Below are 6,648 nucleotides of genomic sequence, written 5' to 3' on the forward strand. Positions count from 1 at the left end.
GACGCCCAATCCAGAGCAACACTTTGCTTCCTTAGACATTTCCTAATATCACCCTACAAATGCCCAAATCCTTCCATAAGCACCCCCCCACCACACACACACACACACACACACACACACACACACACTTACTGAGACTCTGCGCTGCCCCCTAGTGTGCAGTCTTCTTAGTGCAATGGGTACCAATTAACTCAAATTTGCTTGGCTACTGGGCTGTTCCTGCTGGCCTCTGGCTGGTAGGCATCCACAGGGATTAAGTAACTTGCTAACCTCAAAGATGGTAAATCCAGGACTGGAGCTTCTGACAGCCACACCTCTCTGCGTCTTTGGGCACTGACTTTGTAGAGTGCCCTATTCATAGTTTAGAATTAACCTCACCAAAGAGAGGTCCAGCCTCTGCCCTTGGCTAGTGGGAGGTGACCTCTGGGTCCTGGAATGTCCTGTCTGACAGGAGTGTCTTTGTTTGCTGGGGGGCTTTGGAGACTAAAGGTCGGTCACACAGGCAGTGTCTGATCAAGCCTCAGTAGAGTCTCTGGGCACCAAAGGCTCAGGTAGACTTTCCTGGTGGACAACACCCTGTGGGTATCCTCACACATTGCGGCCCAGAGGAGGCAACGCTGTCTAGAACCCCAAAGGGAGAGGACGCCTCCCTGGAAGCTTGCTACTGGACCCCTCCTGGATTCTGCCCTAAGCCTCTCTTCCTTTAGCTGGTTTTAATTTGTATCTTTTCATGATCATAAAACTGTAATCATAAGTGCTTTCCTGAGTTCTGTGAGTCACCCTAGAAAATTACTGAAGCTGAGGGTGGTTGTAAGCACCCCCAAATTTGCAGCCAGCTGGTCTGAAGTCAAGGTGGCCCTGGGGACTCTGAACTTGTGGCTGGTGACTGAAGTTGGGGCAGTCTTGTGGGGACTGTTCCCTCGGACTGGACAGTTTGGTGACCTCTGCTGCAGAGGTCAGGCGTCCCGGAAGATGTGGTGGTCTGGAGGACTGTGCTCCCAACCTCAGGGTTTGGCCAACTGCCAGAACGGATGCTCTGGAGAGTGAGCCGGCATGGTAGAAAAAAAAAAAGACCCTTTCCATTTGGCGAACTTTCAATAAAGCCAGCCGGACAGTCAAGGAGAGTGGGCTGGGCTGAGGCTCAAAGCCACACCTGGCATGTGAGTGTGGATGTTTATCTGTCTCATACACCCGCCCCCCACTAGCTGCTGTCACCCCAGCCCCTGTATACCCAAACACCCGGAGGCCCTCTCAGCCCCACCCTGACCCGGGTGAGGACCGTGACTCCAGCAGCTGTCAGGCCCCCACACAAAGGCATCTATGTAAATCGCACAGTGCTCTTCCTGCAGCCTGTGGGCCCCTCCCGGGGCCAGCTCAGAGACAGGAAGACAGCAGGCTGTCTGTCACCAGTCCCAGGACACGGCTGCCGCTCTGCCCTCCGCTCACCACAGGCTGTGGCCAGGGGAAAGGCGAGCAAGATGAACTGAGAGACGCTCACTTTTCCTCATCAAGTTGGATTTATCTCCACTACGCAAGAATGCTTTTATATTAGAAAATTTACAATTTTTAAAAACAATGTATAAACAAATGAGAATAATAATGTAAAAGTAATTGCTTGATAAAATTCAACACAAACTCGGAGGTTATGAACAGCTGTTAATAAATTAGGGCATCTGCATAACCTGATGTAGGGTAACTGTGCTGGTTCATTTTATGTGTCAACTTGGCTGCACTACAGTGCCCAGAGATTTGGTTTAAAAGTATTCTAGGTGTTTCTGTGAAGGGAGGTGAGCATTTAAATTACTGGATTTTGGGCTGAATGCAGTGGCTCATGCCAGTAATCTCGGCACTTTGGGAGGCTGAGGGGAGAGGATCTCATGAAGCCAGGAGTTCAAGACCAGAGTAGGCAGTAAAGTGAGACCCTGTCTCTATAACAATAATAATAATTATAAATAAATTAGCGGATTTTGAGTAAAGTAGATTATCTTCCACCATGTGGGTGGGCCTCAACCAATCAGTTGAAGGCCTTAATAGAACAAAGACGGACCTCCCTGCAGCAAGAAGGAATTCTGCTGGCAGAGTGCCATTGACCCCAACTACAACTCCTCCCTCAGTCTCCAGCATGTCAACCTGCCCCATCAGACTCTGGACTCACCAAGCCTCCACCACGTTGAGCTAATTCCTTACAATACATGTCTTGGCTGGGTGCAGTGGCTCACACCTATAATCCCAGCGCTGTGAGAGGCCAAGGTGGGTGGGTCACCTGAGGTCAGGAGTACAAGACCAGCCTGGCCAACATGGTGAAACCCCGTGTCTACTAAAAATACAAAAATTAGCCGGGCATGGTGGCGTGTGCCTGTAATCCCAGCTTGGGAGGCTGAGGCAGAAGAATTGCTTGAACCCAGGAGGTAGAGGTTGCAGTGAGCTGAGATTGCGCCATTGCACTCTAGCCTGGGTGACAACAGCAAAACTCCATCTCAAAAAACAAAATGCCTCTCTCTCGCTTCACACACATACACACACACACACACACACACTCTCTCTCTCTCGGTTCTGTTTCTCTGTAGAGCATTGACAAATACAGTATATATTTGATGAAAAAACAAAACCTGTCATCCTGAATAGTGAAGGAAAATCCTAGATTCATTTCCTTATAGCTAAGGAACAAGATCAGGATGCCCACTATCTCTGTTTCTTGACAATGGTTTTCTGGAGCTCAATCAGTTTCTGTGGGTCAGGAATTGAGGCATGACTTAGCTGGCTGGCCGTCTGCAATCAAGTTGTTGGCCGGGACTGACCTCGCCCCGAGGCTCAGCTGGGGAGGGATCTCTCTCCAGGCTCACGCATGTGGCTGCTGGCAGGGGTCAGCTCCTCGTGGGCCATGTGTCCCTAGGCCGCCCTCAGTTCCTTGCCACATGGGCCTATCCACGGGGTTGTCACAATACAGCAGCTGGCTTCATTGATGTGAGCAAGCAAGAAGAACTCTGAGAGGAGGAAACAAAGGCCCAAATTCCATAAGAGAGCAGGTTCAGGGGCTTAAGGAAGATGGAGATCCACAGAAGACTCCGAAGGCTGTGGCCTGAAAGGCCGGTGCTGGCGAGCACGATGAGGCACTGTAGAGAGGCTCCCGGTCTTGGCAGAGGGTGCGGTTTGAGGAGCTGTCGTCCTGTGGGCTGCCTCTGAGAAGCCATGTTGTCAGCAAGAGGAATGAGCTCACAGAGGTGATCCCAGAAGTATGCACTCGACGTTACAGTGGAAAGATCTGGAGGACTGGACAAGCTATGATGTTAAAGGGCACAGGAGTGGCAAGGAAGAGGAGGACAGGGCAGCCAGAGCGCACACAATCAGAGGTCAAGGTCAGATGGAATCTCAGGGACCTTCAGCTCTGCCACACTCATCCATGATGAAGACTCGGGCACTTGGGATGTGAAGTCTCTTATCCAAGGTCACACAGCAAGCCCAGGGCAGGTTGGACACTCACTTTTTGTTTGTTTTTTGTTAGGGACAGAGTCTTACTCTGTTGTCCAGGCTGGAGTGCAGTGGCGTGATCATAGCTCACTGCAGCCTCGATCTCCTAGGTGCAAGTGATCCTCCTGCCTCAGCCTCCAGAGAACCTGGGACTACAGGTGTGCATTACCCCACCTAGCTAATTTTATTTTTTGTAGAGACAGGGTCTCACTATTTTGCTCAGGTTGGTCTCAAATTCCTGGCCTCAAGCAATCTGCCCACCTTGGCTTCCCCGTGCTGGGATTACAGGTGTGAACCACCAAGCCTGTATGACACTTACTGTTTTGGGCCCTCTGTGGTCATTACCCTTCTTTTAGGAACAGTACCCCTATTTCCCTGGGAAGAAATCCCCTTGACTTCACTCTCAGCCCAAAAGCTTAGGGCAGTGGCTGACTGCACCCTAACTTGAGGGATGGACTGTGTTCCTCTGGCCACAGAGATTAGCATAAGGATGCGCAGGTGACCAGTGACACACCAGGAGGCTTTTTTAAGGCTGCAGAGATGGACGCTCCCCCCCACTGGACACAGACCTGGGCACTGCAGGCAGAAGTGACTGCTACTATCTGTTTCCGACGAGGGAAGAGTCTGTTCAAGGATGGAAGGAAAACGGGGGTGGCCAAGCCCTGTGACCGAGAGATCCACAGGGCTGTGTGAACAGCACTTAGTCTAAGATTCAACCAGTCCCCTCTAAATTGCTCCATCATTCATCCCAATACAGTTCTCTCTACCCCACCTTTTTTTTTTTTTTTTTTGCCTGATATCACTTGAGTTGAGCTTTTTCTCATTCATAATCCTGAATCCCACTTTAAAATACAGAAAAAGATTTTAATGGAGCAGAGAGTGTTGGGCTCAGAATTCTGGTCACAATGAAAACCAAACCAGAGGGCAGGTCACTGCCACTGAGCCTTCAGTGAAGACTTTTCGGATTAGATGGATACGGTACAGTAATTTGTGCACACGTGCACCACGAAACCTATGAACGTGTTTGCAGTGGCACTGTTTGCATAGGGGAGTAGATCAATGAATGACCACACATTCAAACAGTGGAATGCTGTACAGCAAGGAAAAATAATGAACTACAGCTTCATACATTAACATGGATGAATCTCAAAAACACAATGTTGAGGGAAAAAAGGAAATAAGTATGATTGCATTTGCATCAGGACCCAAATATCTCAAACATAACAATACGTTATCAGCAATACGTACATATGTAGTAAACATATAACAAAAAGTGAGGAAATGATAAATTCAAGTGAGGAAATGGCAAAATTCCGATTCGTTATCATTACAGGGAAGTTTATGATTAGAGAGGTATACAAAAGCATTAGGAATCTTCTTCTTTTGTTTTTTTTTAGACAGGGTCTCACTCTGTCACCTGGGCTGGAGTGCAGTAGCATGATCTCAGCTCACTGAAACCTCTGCCTCCCAGGCTCAAGCGATCCTCCCACCTCAACCTTCCAAGTAGCTGGGATCACAGGTGCACACCACCCCCCACCACCTGCTAATTTTTGTATTTTTTTGTACAGGTGGGGTGTTGCCATGTTGCCCAGGCTGGTTGCAAACTTTTGGGCTCCAGCAATTCTCCTGCCTTGGCCTCCCAAACTTGCTGGATTACAGGTGTGAACCACCGTGACTGGTCGGTAATATTCTATTTTAAGCTGAAGGAGAGGAGGTTTGAGTACATGGGTATATATTTTGTTACTCTTCACATTTTATATATGAATGTGTGATATATATTCGTTTGTATTTATGAAGCATTTCATACTAAAAATAAGTAAGTCTCAGGATCAGAACTTGGGAGGCAATTTGGCAGCTGAAGGAGCAAAGGGAATGGCAAGGGCTGTCATTTGTGGCGCACGACCTGTGGGCTGAATGCTTCCGAGCATCTGCATTTTCACACTGAATTTTCACAACAGCCACAGTGAGGTATGTGCTGTGCTAAGCATTGGGTTCTGAGGTTAGGTTGGTGAAATAACCTGCTCAAGGCCACAGAGCCAGCAGGAGGTGGAGCCAGGATCCGAATCCAGGCCACCTGCCTGCAGAAGTCACATGCTAGACTACCCTACGTGCTGCCAAGGCCTGTTTTCACGGGCAGGACAAGCTCCTGTTAATCCTCAATCCCAACGCAGAGCTCTGGTTTGCTGGATTGGCCAATGCATCATAAGCCAGGAGGCCTAACGAGTTTCTCACCCTCTCACAGGATCTAGGACAGCTGAATCTGTGGTGCAATTTGGGCCTGACTTTCCCAAGATCAAGGGGGAAAGGCAGCTTGTTTGGAGCCAAGGGGGTTCCTGAGATGGGAGATTTTCAGTGCAAAAATGGAGAAGGTCCTGGGCAAAGTGGGGCAGGTTGGTTATTCTACCTGCCACCTGGTCATGAGCAGCCAAGGAGGGACGGAGGTCAGGCCAGCCTGACACTGCCTGGGCACAGAAAGATGGGGAAGACACCCACGTGAATCCCAGGCGCTAGTACAATGTGCCCCAGACAATGCCTTGGGCTTCTACTAGCAGAAAAACAGCTTGTCCCTCGGGTGGGTATGGACGGGGGAAGAGGAGCTAGAAGTACGTGCCTCCCAGCAGAGAGCCGCAGGAGAAAAAGTGAGCTCTTCTCTGACTCCAGCCCTCCTCGGGGCGGGGGCTGGTCTGTGGGAATGAACCTTGAGTGAGCGTGGAACAGCCAGGTGCCTCCAATCGCAGGGGGCAGAGGAGACCATGATTGTGGGAGAAGCCATCCTGGCTCCATTTACCTTGAGATGATTCCTGAACATCTGCAAGCCTCTGCTTCCTCCTCTCTAAAGGGTGACAACAATGGCCACTCCGCAGCACTGCTGGAGGGATGACGCTGAATACTGTATGTGAAGGGTTTGGCACAGTACCAGACACCGGAAGTACTTGGTAAATGGTAGTCCTTTAAAAAAATTTTTATCATTATTTTAGAGATGGACTTGTATCCTGATTAGATACAATGCCATGGAGATGGAGCACTTTTATTCACATAAATGATTACTCGTTTAAGTATAAATTATGTCCTGGGTTGTGACACTTGCTGTAATGCCTGGTTTGAAAAACGGCGATTAACTTTTTCTATGAGGTAAGATTGCAGTTCAGGTGACTGCCACCAGGGGGCTGTGTTGCCAAG

This window comes from Symphalangus syndactylus, chromosome 5 (assembly GCF_028878055.3).
Source record: "Symphalangus syndactylus isolate Jambi chromosome 5, NHGRI_mSymSyn1-v2.1_pri, whole genome shotgun sequence".
NCBI classification, from domain to species: Eukaryota; Metazoa; Chordata; class Mammalia; order Primates; family Hylobatidae; genus Symphalangus; species Symphalangus syndactylus.